General features: G+C 41.9%; 1 pseudogene; it reads left to right on the forward strand.

Annotated features, from left to right (window-relative positions):
• The window catches only part of LOC142160026 (uncharacterized), a 64,436-nt pseudogene that overhangs the window by 33,728 nt on the left and 13,074 nt on the right, over positions 1–17,634 (forward strand).

The raw sequence follows: 17,634 nt of genomic DNA on the forward strand, positions 1-17,634 counted from the left end.
GTATATTACCAGAACATTCTGATATATGTGGGGGGGGGTGTTGGTGTTGGTGTAATTATTTGACTGTAAATATTTGCAGTTTTAGTCGTCAGTCCCAGATACAGACTATGATAATAAGTTAATCATAAAAAAAAAAACCATACACAGCAACATGTTATAATTTCCACTTAAAGCAGCAATACCACATAAAAATTTATATTTTAATTTATTTATTTGCTTCTTCATGTGCATAGAAAATTAAAGTCCGTTGACTTAGATCAGTTCCTAGATACTCTAAAACCTGTGGTACACGACAGCCAAGTCTGTGCATCTGCCCTGACGTAAACCCTTCCACCCTTTGCCATCTATGATTGTGTTGGCTACAACACTGTCAGGCTAAACATAAGTTGGTAGAGAAAAGCTGCTCTCCAGATTTCTTCTACTACAAGTTTGTCCTCCAGAAATGCCTCTCTCCCAAGACAGACAGTCTGAGTGCACAGCCATAATCTCTTCAGCGCCTCTTTAGCACTGTCATCTCTGTCCTTAATCCAGCAGTTAAACATTTCTACAATTTTCCAGAGAACTTGCTACTTATATTACGGACATCCAACAAAAATTATCAACCAAATCTCTCTCATTCTCCAGATACCTGTAATCTTTAATCATTTTTGTAGACTCGTCAGCTGCCTGCCTTTACCTTCTCATTAAACATTGAGCTCTTTTAGCCTGAAGGGCAGTGCCCTGTCTGGTTTCTCCTCCTACCTCTCTACTTGCTCTTGTGCTACTCCTCTTCCACTTTTAATTACAGTGCTCCAGAGATCTGTGCTATTTTACTTCTAGGCAATTTTGGATTGCCTATGCTGATAACCAAGTTTTTGTGAACTCTTAGAGGCTGATTGAATTCAAAGTGATCTGCTGCTGCATATCACCACAATGTCCGGCTGAGCACATTTCTGGGGACTAGGGTACCCCAACATTGCAGATTTTCCTGTGTGTTTCAATGGGGCGTGAGGGAAAATCGCCTCGCAGGGCCTTGAAGTGCCCTGGTAATCACCTGTGAAGCAGCATACTTTTTTTTTTCATACCTATAAATTTCCTGACCAGATATATTAATTAGCTGGAAATGCATAGAATGGCCCTATAAAAATCAATCGGATCACTATTGGGTAAGGCACAAAATGCTGTCAGAAGGTGACCACTATCTCTACCTGTGTGTGGTAATCTTCCAACCACACTGACTGATGGGGGATGGGCTTATTCTACTGCTGGGTTATTATTATTATTATTATTATTATTATTATTATTATTTTTATTATTATTAATTTTTATTTATAGGGCGCCACTAGGTATCCGTAGCGCCGTACAGGAACAGACAGAAATACGGTACAGGGTGAGACAGCACAATACAGTTAACAAAAAGCACAGTAACTCAGAAGCTCAATGTACAGCTAGATGAGAGGTGAGAGCCCCCAGCGTGGTAGAGAGAGGGGTAGGAGGGCAGGAGGACCTCACGGAAGAGACAAGAAGCTGGAGAGCAGAGTTAAGGTGGTGGAGAACAGAAGGAGAGGAGGCCCTGCTCGGAGGAGCGTACAATCTAAGGGGAGGGTAGGACAGACAGAGACGCAATGGTAGAAGGAGGGAATGGGGAGAACGGAGGCAGAGAGGGGGGGAGAGGAGAATGAAAAGGAGGGAGGTAAGAGGGGGTCAGGAGGGAGGGCAGGAGTGGGAGGGGGGTAGGGGGAGACTGGGAGGAGGTCAATTAGGTGGGGGACTGGGGGGGCTTTAAGGAAGAGGTGGGTTTTTAAGGCCCGTTTGAAGCTGGACAAGTTGGGGGAAGTTCTGATGGAGCTGGGAAGGTGGTTCCAGTGGAGGGGGGCAGCGCGGGAGAAGTCTTGGATGCGAGCGTGGGAGGAGGTAACCAGGGGGAAGAGAGGCGGCGGTCGTTAGCCGAACGCAGAGGGCGGGATGGAGCGTGAATGGAGATTAGGTTGGAGATGTAGGGAGCAGTGGAGTTGGAGAGGGCCATGAAAAAGTAAGAGTGAGGAGCTTGAACACGATTCTGTAGGGGAAGGGGAGCCAGTGGAGGGATTGGTAGAGGGGGGAGACAGAAGAGGAGCGGTGAGAAAGGAAAATGAGCCGAGCGGCAGCATTGAGTACGGAGCGAGATGAGAGCGGGGGAGGCCAGTTAGGAGGAGGTTACAGTAGTCCAAGCGGGAGATAATAAGAGAGTGGACAAGAGCTTTAGTGGCATCTTGGGTGAGGAAGGGCCGAATGCGTGCGATGTTGCGCAGCTGGAAGCGGCAGGATTTGGCGAGAGAGAGGATGTGAGGGACAAAGGAGAGAGAGGAGTCCAGGGTGACGCCGAGGCAGCGAAGTTGAGAAACAGGGGAAATAGAGGAGTTGAGAACGGTGATAGAAAGGTCGAAAGGGGAGGGGGAGTAAGCGGGGGGAAAGACAATAAGTTCGGTTTTAGCGAGATTAAGTTTGAGGAATCTAGAGGACATCCAGTGCGGGGTGCACATCATTGCTATTAGGACGGTAATTTTAACACGGATATATGCTCTTGGCTCAAGGGGCTTCAAGCAAAAATCAATGTTGAAATTACCGTACTAATGCTAATATTATGCATCAATTACCGTAGTAACGGTAATCATGTGCACCCCATGTTGTTCTCTAGAATTGAATCTCCCCCTTAGTGACAAAACATCTTTCATTTTTTCCTTTTGTATAGAACTCTCCACTTACAAGATAAAGTAGATAGAAAGTTACTAATATTTTATTTTGTGATTTTCAACAGATGGACACCATAATGGGAATTCCTTGAACAACCTGCCTAGTTTATCTCAGAATTGTGAAATTGGAGAAAATTACATTACAAAAGAGGCTACAGATAAAAAAGACATTACCCCAATCATACATCCACTACTTCACAGCACAGATCTAGCATGTGATCCCTCTATAAATGGTGAATGTCTCCCCGATAACACAGACATTGTGACACATACAGTTTATAGAGGTGGTGAATTTTTTGCATGTCCTCAATGTAATAAATGCTTTACGCAGAATGCAGATCTTATTAGGCATCAGAGAACTCACACAGGTGAAAAGCCATTTACATGTCCTGAATGTTGGAAATGTTTTGCACATAAATCAAACCTCGTTACACATCAAAGAATTCACACAGGTGAGAAGCCATTTTCATGCTCAGAATGTGGGAAATGTTTTACACATCAGTCAAATCTATTTTCACATCAGAAAACGCATACTGGGGAAAAGCCATTTTCATGTACCGATTGTGGAAAACGTTTTACACGGAAATCAAGTGTTGTTGAACATCAGAGAAGTCACACTCGAGAAAAACGATTTTCCTGCTCTGAATGTGGGAAATGTTTTACCCGGAAATCAACCCTTGTTGAGCATCAGATAAATCACAGTAGTGAGAAAACATTTTCATGTTCTCAGTGTGGGAAACGTTTTGCACTTAGATCAACATTTGTTAAACATCAGAGGAATATTTGTCCTGCCTTTGCCTTTGAGTGATTCTCTGCCTCTTCAGATTTGTCCTTCTCTTGTGTGTGCACCACACATTTGTCTCTCCTATCAATGTCTTGCAGGAGTAGGATGGACAAACGCCAATGAAAAGTAGTTTGTATTGTAGCATAATGAGTCGATTGCACACTTCAATTCTTTGCTACCTCTTTAGTGCCAGACATCATAACTGGAATTTTGTGAAGATGTCACAATCTTTGTGATGTTTTTTTTTTTTATTTTTATTATTTTCAACCTTAGCCCCCAAGACTAATTTCTATAAAACAATCACGTCCTTGTATTGTTGATTAGATAGACCAGGGTTTCCCAAACCCAATCCTCAGGGCTCCCCAACAGTGCAGGTTTTCCATATCTCCTTGCTGGAGCACAGGTGTATTCATTACTGACTGACACATTGTAACAGATCCACAGGTGGTCCTAATTATGTCACATGTGATCCGGAAAACCTTCACTGTTTGGGAGCCCTGAGGACTGGGTCTGGGAAACCCTGAGATAGACTATATTATACAACACATCTAATGACTCCTCTCCCTTCACTGGTTTCTTAGGAAATCATTTTGAATGTAGAAAAACTGACATATTCAACCCTCCCAGACTTGTCGTTTTAGAGGAGACACAGAGCACCATTAGCTTTCATGCTGTGTGTTTGACCCCCCACTGACAACATGAGAATGACACAGTTGTGTATAAATTATATACACTTGTTCCAATGCAATTTAGGTAATTTCCTATGCAAAAAATTGAGTATATAATCAACAATTACAGGGAGAATAATCTCAAAGAAATAAGACTATAAGGGTTTTTTTCTTTTGAATGTAAAATGAAGTAGCCTGTGTGTTTTAAGAACATTTTTAAATTGCTGTAAATAGGCTTAAAAATAGCAATGTGGATGCAGCCTTGTGTTTAAATGGCTAGAGTGTGTAAGAAAGTCTGGGTACACATTACAGAAAACTACTCCCAATACGGTATCATTAACTGTTTTACCAACCATAAAGTCCCAACCAGCAGCTGATTCCTGTGTACACACTATACACATTTTACATTTTTATTCTCAGATCTGTGCTCTTCATCTGTCATAACCATTGGCTGAAAAGATCATGACTCTGTAAACTAAATAAATGATAACTAGAATCTGATTGGTTGCTATAGTCAACATCTCCTCTTTTTCAAACCCGCAGTTTAGTAAATATACCCCACAAGTTAACCCGTGCATGATACTCATGCATTCTAGTCAAATCAAGCTACTTAAGGTCTTAAAAAGGTTCTTGTCATGCATTTGGGCCTAGCCCAGGCCTCCTCAGGGGAAGAGCGTTACTTCCCGACGCAAGCGGCCTTTTTAATGTGTGTTCATGAGGTAAAATTACCTCACGAAAATGAGTTTGACCCCTCAACTCGTAAATTTAGCCTTTACTACCCCTCCCACGGGGGGAAGGGGGGATGATGGAAGTTAACTGACTTGACTATTCTAATTTTTTTGTCAAATAATGTCAGTATACCAAATTTCAGGTCAATTGGATGAGCCCTTTCTGAGGAAATAGTTTTTTCCACACACACACACACACACTAACGCACGCCTCTACACATGTGTGTTCATGAGGTAAAATTACCTCACGAAAATGAGTTTGAGCCCTACCAAATTTCAGCCCTTTTTGAATTTTTTCCCCCACACACACTAAGAATTTAGTAGGTCAGTGTATAACTCTGCCCAGCAGGTGGCGCTGCAACTTGGTTTTTTTTCCACACACACACAGACAGACGCCACTAAGCATTTATATATTGGATAGTCTGAATAGGTGGACCAGTCCGCTAATCAGAAATGTGAGAAATGTTTCAAACTATTTCTGATGGATCCGATTGGTTGGCTGTTTAACCATTTAGACTGGAAGTCTATGAGCCTCTTATTCATTCATTTAGCACCGCTTTAGTTACTCGTGTAATGTTGTCTATTTTGGCTTTTATGTGCTGGATATAATTGATAAAATCTGTTCCTATTTTCTGTTTGTAAAGAAACTCACACTACCATGATGTAAATAGTTTAAATTTCTATTTTACATGTTAAATGATTTAAAAAAATAAAAATAAACAGAAATTTGCTCTCAAATAGTATTGTCTTAATTTGTAAACAGTGCAGGCTTCATTCTACAGTCCTATCAGTTGTATGTTGTTCCCACAGACTGCTCCAGCACAGCTGGATTAGAATATAATGAAGGGGAAACAGATTTTAATTTTGCCCAAAATGTTTACACATGGGGATGGCTGCTAGTTGTCGCCCTCATTGCCCTACTTCACAACCATGTAATACAGACACAAAGGGGAACAGTTCGCAGAGACACATTGTGGCGGAGATTCTACTCTCATGTTCCCTTGTGTCCCATAGACATATGAGGATAAATGGTCTGAGAGTTTAGTACTGTACTCGTCGGGGCAATGTTTGGTGGCACCTCGCATCTAATTAAATCTGTCCCAATAAGAATTAATAACATGCAGGTTGGAATAATAGTGATATTAGTGTGACATTCCCAGAATCCCTCACCTCTTTCTTCATCAGGTAGATGATGATCTCAAGTGTTAGGGTTACAACTCTCAGGTAAACACTGGTTCATTCCTTTTCTTACCCACAAACTCAGACTCGGTGCGCAATATTTCTGGATCCGGCTGTGTTTTACCTCTCATGACTAGTATCACAATCGTTCTTCCTTTCTCCACTACAATCTCTGAGCAAAATCAGTGACATTGTCCCCCATGGATTTACATACACTTGATTGTTATTTCTGCGCTGTCCCATAATCCCATCAAACCAATTGTTTAGCTTTCCATGGTTTCAACCGCTACTGCAGTCCACGAGTATAAAATAAACATATAGCATTAATACCAACCCTATGGAGCCCATGGTTTAATGTTTGTAATACAGAAATTATTAATATACAAAAAAAAAGCTTTGATCTGGCCTCTTCCAGAAATCCAGGTCTCAAGTGGAGCACTTAGTGATAACAGGCATCTAATGACTAGAGTTTGACTGGTGGGGATGTGTGGATGAAGAATGATAGAAATGGCTCTTTGTAAACACAGACTCTGGGACACAATATTGTACGACTGGGTTGTGATCACTCAGTGATTGTAGTTGAGAGGTAAAGGACAAGTGTGATTAGGGTCACCATCTGTCCAGTAACATATCTAATAAACTCATACTGGCCGAGTCCGGGAGATCCTGGAGGGCAGGAGATATGTATGGGTGGAGAGGGCGGGCTTCACGATTCGCGTCATTTTGGCCCTGCCCCTAGTTATGTAAAAAGACCCCAAACAAGCATTACATCACTGGGGCGGGGCCAAAATGACGCAAATCGCGAAGCCCCGCCCCTGCCGCCCGTACATTCCGGCTCTAATTTTATTGAAGTGGGCAGATGGGCCAGATGCGGAGAATCGCCAGCTCTCCCGGGAGTCCGTGAGACCGACCCGAATTTCTGGAGTCTCCCGGACATTCCGGGAGAGTTGGCAAGTTTGAATAAACTACTGTGCTGAGGTTACTCCCATACCCACTCCATTAATCATAAATACATGTGTGTCCAACCAATAAAATATAACTTTATTTGGAACAACATACTCAAAAAACAATACTAAATAATTACATTCAACACAATTTGTGTATAAATCACTGGCTCTATCAGTGCACTATATATATATATATATATATATATATATATATATATATATATATATATATATATATATATATACACATACATATAGTAACACAGTTAAAGTAAAATTGGCTAAAATAGGTATGAGTATATTTTCCAAAGTACTTGATAGGTGTTATTTACTTTTTATTTATATTCAATTGTACACTCAATTATCAATCGTATATGGACTCTTCCATGGTTAATCTATTGAGAAATAAAGTTAAGCCAACATGTAAATATACATTTGCATTTCACAGGAAAACTGAATATGTTTTAGCCAAGTTTTATGCAGATATAAATCCAGTATTAGCATATGCTAAGAGGACAAAAAAGTGATCCAATGTACTTATTAGCAGGTTTTAAACAGTGAGCTCTCAAATAGTTGTTAATATTAAGTTCATTTCATTTTCCAACATAGTTGCCTCTTTAAAGCTGTACTAATCACTAACAGTACATGTTCTTATCAGCACTGTTTAGTAACCCCCAGACTTATATTCTTTGTGAGTGGAAAGGTCTGGGTGGGATTTTATTTCATTCTCTTTATTTAAAACAGGAGACAGTAAACAAAGATCAGAAAAAAACAATTGACCATATACAAGTGCTTACAAATATTGACATAAAACATAAATCAATTACAAAAATAATGTATAAAGACATATACAGCCATTTACGACTTATGTTTTGTAACTACAAAAATGATTACAATGGTATGCAAACAGTAAAAAGTAACACCATTAAAAGATGAAGTAATAAATGTGTCAACTGAGTTTTGTTTTTTATTTGGGGGGGGGGGGTCTCTTTTAATCTGTATATGGATAAACAGATTAATAAGAGGGGGATAAAGAGTCAATGGAGTTGTATTTTAGTTCACAATATAGCAAACCGATGTGTGGAAATAATTGAGGTCCTACTTCAAACTACCAGAGAAGTATTGTTCCTGGAGGGGTAGTGTTATGTGAATACCAGAGCACCAGGTTTTGTGAAGGAATTTAATAGCATCATGAAGGAGACTATTTATACACTTCATGGAAGCTACGTGCCAAATTCTTTTAACACCGCATTCATTTGAGGTCACGCTGGTTTCTTCCAATCCTTAGCTATTTAAAATTTGGGCGTGTTAAAGATCAGTTTGTCTGAAGACAGCTTTGTTGGGTATTTGACTATGCGTTGATGAAAAAGCGACCATCATACGGGTCCAAAGAAATCCTCAAATCCTGTTCCCAAGACAAATCAACTGGCTTCTCGAGCTCGGGGTAAGGACAGAAGATTGTAACATACAGGAGGAAGATAGTACCACATCTCCCAGGATTGTAAGTACACATTCTTTCGAACTGGGTAAGCTCCTAAGTTTGGATGCTTTCTTCTGAGCTTTAATGAACTTTTTCATCTTGATGTAGTAGAATTGAAGTGTTTGGGATATTATATATTTCACACATCCGCACATTAATTGGGGGCAAAATCATAATATGAAGGAATCTTTCTTTTCTGGCTTTAACCAGTGGTTGTGCATAGATGGAAGTACATTATCATCATCAATTTATATAGCGCAAACATATGCCGTAGCGCTTTACAATTGTAAACTACAGATAAGAGGGAAGTAGGGAGGGGTAAGCTGACTGTTTAGTTTGTCCCATATCTCCAGTGTGGATTGAACAGTTGGGGAAACATAAGCTGAATCTAGGGAGCCAAGGTAGATATCTGTGAGACGCCGTCCCCGCTTGCACAGTAGGTGCCAGGGACAGCTGCCTTCTCTGGTGCTACTTCTGGTTTCTGGACCAGCAGTGCGAGCGCATGCGCAAATCAACCACCTCTCTGTTGCCTGGCAACGGAGATGCCAACAGCCCCTTTCCTGTCAGCGGTCAGCTGTTCTGACCGCCGATTGCACCTCCACTAATGAGAGAGCTCTTTATTGTATTTAAACCAGGCTCTGGCACCATTAGAGTGGCAGAGTATCTTGGTATTCAGCTTCTTAGCATTGTACCTGTCTCCCTGGATTTCGACCGGGTTCTGCCTGACTCTTCTTTTGGATCTGCCTCTGGTTATATTGATCTTCTGGTATTGACCCCTGGATTCCTGACCCTGGTTTTGCCTACTCCTTCAGTACGTGTATTGCCCTTACGGTTTGAGCTCAGACTGCACGACAACGCTTACTAGCCTAACACTTTGCTGGTAGCTACCTGGGAGGTCCGCCACCTGCACGTCTCTTGCAGTGAACCCCAAACTCCCTTGTGGGCGTCCCTGTGAAGACCAGAGGTGTGTTAGACCCCATGCCTCCTAGCTTAGCAGTGTCAATACCAGCAGGTAAGACCTTCAGAGCTAATATATCCGTGACAATATCTTATTCCTTGATGTTTCAACAGGTCCTACTCAATGTCAACCCATTTCTTACACCCCGGACCGACATGCCAAGAAAGAGTATAGCTTAGTTCAGTGATGGCTAACCTGTGACACTCCAGGTGTTGTGAAACTACAAGTCCCAGCATGCTCTGCCAGCTATCAGCTAGTTATCTACTGGCAAAACGTGCTGGAGCTTGTAGTTTCACAACACCTGGAGTGTCATAGGTTAGCATCACTGGCTTAGTTGGTAATATTTTTGAAATATAGGCAGACCCAATCCTCCATTTTTAGTGGACTTGGCAAGGCATAATGATTGAAGATACCTGAAAAGGGAGCTGGGACTCTTACTGGTAAGTTCTGAAATAGATAAAACGACACCAACATTTTTATGGTGTTGATTCTGCAAAACCATGAGATACAAGGGGGAATCCAGGTGTTTTATGTATCATTTGATATTTGACATTAAGGGGGCGTAGCTTGGCATAATAATAGTTCTTAGTGATTAAAATGCCAAGATACCGGATTGCTAGGGGTCTCTATTGGAATTCAAAATTAATTTCCAACAATTTTGCAGTGGGAGGTAGAAAGCTAACACCTTTTTATTTTGCAATATTTGTTTTGTTACCAGGTAAAGAGCCATATTTTTCGAATTTACTAAAAAGGTTAGGGAGCGAGCCAAAGTTAGATGTACATTGTCTGTAAATTTTGTACTGCTTATAGTCATTTTGGATCCCATTTATGTCTGAGTTCGATCTGATCTTGGAGGCAAACAACTCAAAATTTAGGGCATATGTTAATGAGGATAAGGGGCAGACTTGTCTATTATGATTGCTGGTGGATGTGGAGTTATAATACAAAGACTGGATACCTTGTTAAACCTTTTCCACACAATCCAAAGCTTTTTAAGGTCTGAAACATAAATGACCATAAAAGCTTATCAAAGGCATCTAAAGCAAAATCTAGGGTTATTTTAATGTAATTAATATAGGAGATACAGTTTACAGTTCTCCTGGTATTATCAAGGGCCTGTGTAATAGGAACAAAGTCGACTTGATCTGGGTCAATCAAATGAGTTACATAAGTTTTTAGTCTATTTAATAATTGAATACTCTCCCAGACTGTCCGGGAGACTTATGAATTTCGGGAGAGCTCTCCCAGTTGAGCAGGAAACCCTCCCAGATCTCACTGAAGTGGGCATGTCATAATGTCATTCACTGCAAATTACATCATTATGACTCCTCATAATGATGGTTTGATTCGTGGTGTCATACCCCTGAAAGTTGGCACCTGGACGACCCTCCAGGATCTCCCAGAGGGGAGCTGCAAATATATTTGCTAAAAGTTTCACAAAAAGCTTGAAGTTCATGTTTAGCTGGGAAATGGGCCTATGGCTGGCGCATTTGGTAGGATCTTTATTAGGTTTAAGAATTTCAAATAAATTTGATCGAGTGGTGGCAGGATGGAATTTCTCTCATTCATCGTATAGTTGAAGGTCGTGGCCAAGTGTGGTGTTAAAATGTGGGCAGATGTTTTGTAATATGGCATAGTGAAGCCATCAGGGTTGGAGACTTTGGTAAATTTAATGTTCTAGCTGCATGGATAAACCTGGTTACAGGTGCCGGTGAAGGAGCCTGGTTTAGGCAGTATCTACTCCCCTGCAACTAGTGTGCAGAAAAATCCCATATAAACTAGTGAGAGCTAAGGAGAGTCTGGCAACCTTCTTACTGGTCTTCCCCAAAACAGACTCAAACCCCTACAATCTATTCTGCACACAGCATCTAGATTCATTTTCCTTGCAAATTGTTATTCCTCTGTTGAGCCACTCTGTATGTCTCTACACTTTTTGCCTGTCTTTTACTGAATCCAATATAAAATACTTTTGATAACCTACAAGGCCATCAACATCTCCTCACTTGTCTCAAAATATCTCCCAACTCGACAACTCCGTTCTGCAGAAGATCTGTGTCTCTCATTACATCCTCCCATTCCCGGTAACAGAACTTTATTTGGTCTACACCCACTCTATGGAATTCTCTCCCTTGCACAATAAGACTTTTCTCTGGTCTACAAACTTTCAGGCATTATCTGAAACCCCCCCCCTTCAGACAAGCTTATAATATTCCCCAACCACCCTCTTAAACGCACTAGATTACCCTATTAGAATCCGTTACACAATCTACACAAGACAACAACCCTCTGACAAACATTGTTGTGTGACTGGATCATATAGGACGCTAATCCCTTTTTTTTTTTTTTTTTTTTTATCTTTGCAGTCTGGCTGTACAGAAATGCAATATGTAGACTTAACCTCGTGTATCCAACTCCCATTATTGTCCCATAGATTGTAAGCTTAAGTAGGGCCCTCTCACCTCTATGTCTGTTTTACCCAGTTTGTTTATTACTGTGTTTGTCCCCAATTGTAAAGCACTATGAAATATGTTGACGCTATATAAATAAATGTTGATAGCTAAGATTTCCTTTTACCCCTCACCGCCATGATGACTTGTGAAGCTTTTTTTTAGCTTTTAATTTGCCAGCATTGTGTGTGTCTTGTTACTTTTTTCTTAGAACTTCTGATTGAGCCATTGAAGTAGTTTCTCAGTTTTTTTCTGCCAAAATTGATTGATCTTAGGTCCAAAATCTGTCTATACATTCAGAATGGTTACATTTATGTTTATGGTCCAGCTGTTTTAATGTAGGGAGTAGGGAGTTTAGTGTTAAAGTTTTACTGTTTTTAAGATGTGCAGCCTCCTAATGCTCCTCTAATAACTGATTTGTGGGCTTCCACAGGTGAGAGTTTGGTGTCCAGAGTTCAGTTTCAGAGTATTCTTGTATTTGAAGATATTAGTTCTTTAAATTGTGGGATTTTAAGTAAGGATTCATTTAATCTCCAACACCATCTTATGATATGCAAAAAAAAAAAACAAATAAAGGTTTATCAAACTGAACCATGTATGATGACATAGGAATATGACAGACATGCAAACTGTTTGGTTTGTACATCCAAACTGTTTTAAGTCTAAGGGCTAGATTTACTAAGCTGCGGGTCTGAAAAAGTGGGGATGTTGCCTATAGCAACCAATCAGATTCTAGCTGTCACTTTGTAGAAGGTACTAAATAAATGAAACCTAGAATCTGATTGGTTGCTATAGGCAACATCCCCACTTTTTCAAACCCGCAGCTTAGTAAATCTAGCCCTAAGACTATAAAAAAAAAAAAAGTTAATGAAAAGTACGTCTCTGCTGCCACTGTGGACCATCCTCTCCCACTACACATTCTCCACTCCATTGGTCCTTCTGTCTCTACCCCTGACTCCACCTCCCCACTTCTTCCTGTCAGCATCCCGCAAGGGGCCATTCTCACCCCTCTTTGATAGCAGCCAATTAACCTCATACTTACCAACTTTACAATGTTGGTATCCGGGAGCCTGCGGGGGAGGTGGGCGTCATGGGGGGGCGGGCCTCCAAAATCCGTGTCATTTTGGACCCGCCCCCATGACGTCATGACGCAAAATGCGTCATTTGACAGAGGGGGCGGGGCCAAACGCCGCGATTCACCAGGAATCGCGGCGTTTGTGACCTAATTCTGCCCACTTCACTAGGAAGTGGGCAGATCCGGGATTTTGCCACACTCGCCCGGGAGTCCGGGAGACTCTCTCAAAATGCGGGAGTCTCCCGGACATTCCGGGAGAGTTGGCAAGTATGATTAACCTACCAGTATGTTATTGGAGTTTGGGAGGAAACCGGAGCACCCGGAGTAAACCCATACAAACTCCAGACAGATAAGGTCGGGAATTGAACTAATGTCCCCAGCGCTGTGAGGCAGAAGGGCTAACCACATAGCCACCGTGCTGTCCGCATCCTGCCCAGTGTAACCTGCTGGACAGGGAACATAGTTGCTAAGTACAGTTCGACCTCTAGTAAATGGAATCTTGGTAACCATGGAAACAGGAAATCAAATCCAACAGATCCCAGAAGTGTAATGTAACTCAGGAAACGGAAACGAAGTGAACAAATGAAAAGGTCCTCGAGAAGCAGGAAGTGGAAATGACTTACTTCCGGCGTATTAGATTACAGGACGTGCCAGTAGTTCTCCCTCTACTCATATTATACGTAACAGAGGACTGACAGCTGGCCGGGCCAATAGGTAGACGCAGCGGTCTCCATGGTGCTGGTCGGGGACGTTACCTGTTGCTAGGGGGCGGGGTGAGGCAGCGGGGGCAGATGAAGCGGCCGGGGATAACACTGTGACGGACCTAGGCCCTTCCTCCACGGAGATGACATAGCGGAGGTAAGTGTGATCCGCTCTCCGTTCTGGCACCGTAGTCACTATCTGGCCAATCAGTGGACTTGGCCCGCCCACTCCGACAGCGGTGCGACCAATCACAGGTGGCTCTCCCTGTGACTGACAGGTGCGAGTGCCTTAGTGTTCCACACAGTAGTTTCGTCCTGTTCTGTATTCTTTCACTGAAGATTCTAATCATTATATCATGTACATTATATACTGTATACTTCACTATCATATTATACAGCCTCATTATACAAAATGTGCCCACTTAGTTATGTCTTTTATATTTCAAAAGTTGCTTTATGATTAAAAATGAAGGGATTTTCCTGCTGTAATGTGGTTAGGTTGTGATGAATATTTCAGTTATTGGTATGTGGGTAAATGTAACTATTACAATGGGACATACTTTGTGAATGTTTATACACCATTCATGTGCCCTCTTTCCACCTCCTTTTCTTTTTATTTTGGCTCTACTGTATATAGCTGGAGACATTCCCAGGTTACTCCATACTTGCCAACTTGTCCTCGTGGCTTCAGGGAGATCCCGGGGGAGGTGGGCGTGGGGCTTGATGAATCGCATCATTTTGGCCCCACCCCTAAACGATTGTCATCATTTTGGCCAATTACAGCAGGTAAACTGGGCTAAGACAACGCAATATTTTCGTCATTAAGTGCCCCCCCCTACACTTATCTATTGCGGGGGCGAGGTTGCCCTGCTCTCTCAGAAGCGCAGGAGGTCTCCCAGAAATGCGGGAGTCTCCCGGACATCCCGGGACAGTAGGCAACTATGCGTTAAAGAAAAGCAGCTAATGAATCTCTAGAGACTGAAGTGTCTTTTACATTTCTGTCTCCATTACTGAAGTGATGTTGTCTTACCTGTCAGTCTTTGATTGAATCTTGGTCACCATGAAAATGGCCACCTCCATAGGCATCAATACATGAACATAGGACACAATTTCTGAACTATGTCATCATGCCACAGATGGCGAAGCCAACCACATTTTGTACTGGCTCAGCATCAGGGAGAATGCCAGACTCTTCAGGGAGTGAGGGAGATCACCCCTATTTCAGGGAGTCTCCCTGACATTCAGGGAGAGTTGGCAAGTATGGGTTAATCCCAAAACTAAATGTGGCTTCTCATGTTATATCATGCACCCTGAATATTATATAATGCATTGGAGCAGATTCATTAAAATGATTGTAAGCTTGCGAGCAGGGCCTTCTCACCTCTTTGTCTGTTTTACCAAGTTTGTTTATTAGTTTACTATGTTTGTCCCCAATTGTAAAGTGCTACAGATTATGTTGGCGCTATATAAATAAATGATGATGATTGGGGTGCTTACGTTACCCTACTCTGCATGTCACTGTAAAATGCCAGGCATAGATATGGTTAGTGACTACACCTGCATAAATTTTGGGGGTGCTCAAGCACCCACAGAGCTGACTCCTATGATATGATGGTTAGTGGTTTATGATACTTTCATCCAAAAGTCTTTAAAGGGGCATGCATATCTGTAAACGCAAGTAAAATACCTAACTATTGATTTTTGTATTGTTTCTTTTTTTAATTTGAAATGTTGGTAGCTATAAATTCTGTGTATAATCATTGTGTCTATGGTGGGTTGTGTTCATCTACTTGTCACTAATGTTAAATATGGATATTTTGCCCCCTCTCTCACTAATGTGTATTAATGATTACAAGGTTTCCCTCCCTTGAGCAGTTCCCGGATTGGTTTTCAAACTATGTTTGTATTCTGCACTAAGGTTAGGCTGTACAATCATGAAATATTGACAGAGAAGTCATAATAACAGACACTGTGGTGTAAAGATTAAAGAGTAAGTTTTACTTCACTTTGTAGGTTGTCAATCATGTAAAAGCATCAAAAACGTGCAGAAAATTCCAGACAATACACTTAAAGGGCTTTATTCATCAAGGGGCGCAAACATCGATTTTGTGCGTATCATCTGCAAAATCACTCTGCGCATTGCCCAAAACTGGACCATACACTACGGAACGCAGCCACGTTCAAGTCCTCTTCAAACGCAAAGGACACTTACTATAGCCTACGATTTCAGGGCGGGGAAGGGGCGTTTGACATAATCAATGTACAGTAAGGACGTGCCAATCTCCAGTATAAGCAGCCACGTCTGAATCAAGTTCTGGGTATCTCTCAGATGCTTGTTTATTCCGTCCTATCTCTGGCTCCAGCTACAGGGCTAATCAAGTCCTGATTACTAGTGATGACGGTCGCGGCAAAGTTAGTCGTTTGTGGCTTCGCTGTTACAGTGCAATAGCGCGTCATGGAGGCCCCCATCCAGCCCACTTCACTAGGAAGTGGCTAGGCAGGTAGGAAGATGGTCTGGGAGGCCTACCTGGAATTCAGGATTCTCCCGGCAAGTGTGATATAGGAATAAAATAAATAGTCAAAATTAATAGTGAAGCTGGGAATGTCTTAACCATTTATATGTCCTGTATATTAACTATCAGGAACAATATACATTTAACAATGCTTTATATATGATTTTGTTTCCCCATCTCCAGTCCCGCAATTCTGCCATCTGTCGGTTCTACTCTGACCACAAATGGACAACATTCAGTGTAACCAAGATGGTTACAATATTGCTTCACAGGATTTCCAGGTACAATGAACTGGTAGAAGAGAAGTAACGTTTATAAATAGTCATTTTATTTTACTGTCATTGACTATTGTTACTTCAATGTTATGCTTAATTATAAATATTATTTTTCATGACATTCAGGGTAATGTTCAGAGAGATGTGGATGTGGAGGAGGAAGTGATGTGTGTAAAGATTAAAGAGGAGGAATTTCCTACAGATATTAGCGCAGGTGAGTAATAAATACAAGAAAAAAGTCACATATTCTCCTTGTTCAGTCTTGTTAACCACTGGCTGCCCTGTTACTAACATGAGTATCAAGGAAGAAACAAAATTAGATACTGACTCCAGCCTGGAGGTGGTGGAGCTTAACTGGGAAGAGTCTCTTTTTCTACAACCATCCCAGTCATTGCAAACTAGTTAGGAACATATATATGCTAGGTGGGGGGAGGCAGGAGACATCAGCCCCTATTAGACTCCTGTTCTCCTCCTCACATCATGTCACTGTGTTACCAGACAAGAGATCTGACCAGTCTCCTCCACACACTCTCTGGTGTTTCTCATACATCAGGAGCCATCAGCCCCTATTAGACCCCTGTTCTCCTCCTCACATCATGTCACTGTGTGTTACCAGACAAGAGATCTGACCAGTCTCCTCCACACACTCTGGTGTTTCTCATACATCAGGAGACATCAGCCCCTATTAGACTCCTGTTCTCCTCCTCACATCATGTCACTGTGTGTTACCAGACAAGAGATCTGACCAGTCTCCTCCACACACTCTGGTGTTTCTCATACATCAGGAGACATCAGCCCCTATTAGACTCCTGTTCTCCTCCTCACATCATGTCACTGTGTTACCAGACAAGAGATCTGACCAGTCTCCTCCACACACTCTCTGGTGTTTCTCATACATCAGGAGACATCAGCCCCTATTAGACTCCTGTTCTCCTCCTCACATCATATCACTGTGTGTTACCAGACAAGAGATCTGACCAGTCTCATCCACACACTCTCTGGTGTATCTCATACATCAGGAGACATCAGCCCCTATTAGACCCCTGTTCTCCTCCTCACATCATATCACTGTGTGTTACCAGACAAGAGATCTGACCAGTCTCCTCCACACACTCTGTGGTGTATCTCATACATCAGGAGACATCAGCCCCTATTAGACCCCTGTTCT

The sequence above is a fragment of the Mixophyes fleayi genome, chromosome 6 (genome assembly GCF_038048845.1).
Source record: "Mixophyes fleayi isolate aMixFle1 chromosome 6, aMixFle1.hap1, whole genome shotgun sequence".
NCBI lineage: Eukaryota > Metazoa > Chordata > Amphibia > Anura > Limnodynastidae > Mixophyes > Mixophyes fleayi.